A 3,504-nucleotide genomic window follows, 5' to 3' on the forward strand; every position below is an offset into this window, starting at 1 on the left:
TGCCTTAATACAACCACCAAAGTTTTAACCCTGGTTGTCACATGGTCTCCCATAGAAGCAACCCCAGAGCACAGAGCTGGGTATTATCTGGGTGTAAGCCCACCTAGCTGTGCCCCACATAAAAGTGCACAATTTTTGCACATTTTTATCAAAATGATCATTTTATGTATGCTTCCTCATTTACTTATACTATTCTCTCTCTTTCCCTTTCCCTCCCCCTTTCCACATATATATAAATATATATATAATATACTATATTCTGTTACCTAAGTATTTAAGAACAACATCACTTCCTATATAATGGGAAAACAAGGATAAATACCTATAAATCAAATACAGAAACACTACTATGAAATAAAAGTCCATGTTATAATTTTGTTAATTTTCCAGTGACATCCTTCATAATTAGTCTTTTACAAATTCAGCATATGATCCACGGTGTGCACATATGATTAGTCCACTGTGAATCTTAGGGCTGCTCCTTTATAAGCAATTTCCTTCTTTGATCTTGCTGCTTTCAGTGTTCTACCTCTATCTATGGTTTCTGTCATTCTGATTAGAATATGTCTTGAGGTATTTTTATTTGGACTTCTTTTAGCTGGTACCATTTGGGCCTCCTGAATTTGGGTACTCTTCAGCCCTGGTAACTTCTCAAAAATGATAGCTTTGATGGTTGCTTATTTATCATGATTTTTTTCCTGCCCCTCTGGAACTCCAATTGTTCTCAACATCATTACAATTTTCCCTTGTCATCTGTAGGTTTATTTTGAGAGTCTTTTCCATTTTCTGCTGTCTGGAGATTCTCTGTACCTCGTCTTGGCATTCACTGATTCTATCCTCAGCAGCTATTATTCTATTAGTGAGGCCTTCCAGTAAGTTTTTTGTTTCATCTACCTTGTTTTTCAGGACTGTCATTTCTGCTTTTATTTTCAGATAAATTCCTCCAGGCCCTAGGACAGTAGTGGGATATAGTGAACAAACTCAATGAAGTGAGTGAGTCACCAAGAATTCATTACCCAGCCAGACTCTCATCCAGTTTTGAAGGAACCATACACAATTTCACAAATAAAGAACAACTCAGAAACTTCATGGACACAAAACCATTGTTACAAGAGGAACTAAATGGACTACTTTAAGATAAGAAAAGTCTCACAAATACACCAACTGCTATCACAATAATCTTTCTCAATTTCAATGGATTAAATATACCAATCAAGAAGCACAGAGTGCAGGATGGATTAGAAAATTGAACGCAACATTCTGATGCATACAAGAAACATATCTGAACTATCAAATCAAATACACACTCAAATTCAAAGGCTGGGAAACAATTTTTCAACCAAACAAACCCCACACCAAAGCCAGGGTATCTGTACTGGTAAAAGAATGCATAGACCAGGCTGAAGGTTATAAGAGAGAGTGAATGTCATTTCTTAATCATCAAGGATCGGTATAACAGGAAGAACTCACACTCCTAAATGTCACTGTCACTGTCCTCCCATTGTTCATCAATTTGCTCGAGTGGGCCCAGTAACGACCCCATTATGACACTTGTTACTGTGTTTGGCTTATCGAATATGTCACGGATAGCTTTCCAGGCTTTGCCATGCGGGCGAGATACTCTAGGTAGCTTGCCAGGCTCTCCGAGAGGGGTGAATGAATCAAACCTGGGTCAGCCGACCGGGCCACATGCAAGGCAAATGCCCTGCCTGACATGCATCAAATGAGAGACCAGCAAAGTACTTGAAACAACTGCTAATAGACTTGAAGAAAGACATTGAGAGCAACATATTAGTTGAAAACTTCAACACTGTTTTGTCACCTCTCAATAGATCAACCAGACTAAACCTCAGCAAGAAGACAGTATATTTGAGGGAAGAAATGTAAGAGGTGGTTAGTAGATATATACAGAACTTTTCATCCTCAAAAAGCTGAATACAGTGCTCGCTTCAGCAGCACATATACTAAAATTGGAATGATACAGAGAAGATTAAATTGGCCCCTGCACAAGGATGACAAATTCATGAAGCATTCCATATTTTTATTCTTGGCGTATCAATAACCAAGCTGTTCTATAAAAGTAGCTAAGTCAAGGGTCCTTTGACTGTTATGTCGAAAACAATGTTTTATACTTCAACAAGAAACCCATAAAAAATAAATAACTATCAACCAATTATAGTTGGAAACCAGAAAAAAAAAGCTGAATACACATTATACTCCAGTGCAAATGGGACATTCTCCAAGATAGAACACATACTGGAGCACAAGACATACCTCCATAAAATTAAGAGGGTAGAAACTATATCTACCATCTTTTCAGACCATTGATGCACTGAAAATAGAAGAATCACACACAGAAGCAGAGAATCAAATCAAACATCTGAAAATTAAACAGCTTACTACAGAACAATCAGTGGGTTAGAGAGGAAATCAAAAAAGAAATCGAAAGATCTCTGGAAACAAATGAGAGTGAACCACCAGAACTGTGGGACACAGCAAGAGTGTGTTAAGAGAAAAGCTTATAAGTTCTGGAAGTATTCATCAGAAAGGAAAAAACGCCCACATCAATAACTTAATCTCACAGTTTAAGATCTTGGGAAATGACCAATAAAAGGAGTCTAAACCAGGCAGGAGAAAGTAAATAATAAAATTTAAAGCAAAAATAAATAAGTTGGGGGCTGGAGCAATAGCACACCAGGTAGGGCGAGTAGGGCGTTTGCCTTGCAGGAGGCCGACCCGGGTTCGATTCCCAGCATCCCATATGTTCCCCCGAGCACCACCAGGAGTAATTCCTGAGTGAATGAGCCAGGAGTAACCCCTGTGCATATCCGGGTGTGACCCAAAAAGCAAAATAAATAAATAAATAAATAAGTTGGAATCTCCCCTTCCCCCCCGCCCCAACACACACACTAAAAAAAAAAAAACAAAAGATCAACAAAATCAGGGTTTAGTTCTTTGAGAAAATAAACAAGATCAATACCACTTCTAGGAATATATCCTGAGAATGCAAAAAAGCACAGTGATATGACATCTGTGTTCATTGCAGCACTGTTGACAATAGCCAAAATCTGGAAACAACCCAAAGTGCCCTAAAACAGATGGCTGGTTAAAGAAACTTTGGTACATCTACACAGTAGAATACTATGCAGCTGTCAGCTGAGAGGAAGTCATGAACTTTGCTTATAAATGGATAGACATAGAGAGTATCATGCTAAGTGAAATGAGTCAGAAAGAGAGGGACAGACATAGAAGGACTGCACTTAGTTGTGGAGTATAAAACAACATAACATGAGGCTGACACCTTAGGATAGTAGATACACGGGACAGGTAGATTGCTCCATAGCTGGAAGCCTGCCTCATGAGCAAAGGGGAGAAAGCAGCTGGAATAGAGAAGGGATCACTAAGAAAAAGATGGCTGGAGGAATCTATCAGGATGGGAGATGTGTGCAGAAAGTAGATAATGGACCTGCAAACCATAATGTGCAAAAGTAGAGAGAGAGTATG

General features: G+C 38.8%; 1 non-coding gene across 1 annotated transcript; it reads left to right on the top strand.

Moving 5' to 3' along the window:
• The first annotated feature begins 1,940 nt into the window (after window positions 1-1,940).
• On the top strand, window positions 1,941-2,043 carry LOC130036272 (U6 spliceosomal RNA). The gene has a single exon (XR_008794325.1). It is a non-coding gene; the product is annotated as a U6 spliceosomal RNA (small nuclear RNA).
• The last annotated feature ends 1,461 nt before the right edge of the window (window positions 2,044-3,504 follow it).

Source organism: Sorex fumeus, unplaced genomic scaffold, assembly GCF_029834395.1.
Source record: "Sorex fumeus unplaced genomic scaffold, SorFum_2.1 ptg000063l, whole genome shotgun sequence".
Classification (NCBI taxonomy): Eukaryota; Metazoa; Chordata; class Mammalia; order Eulipotyphla; family Soricidae; genus Sorex; species Sorex fumeus.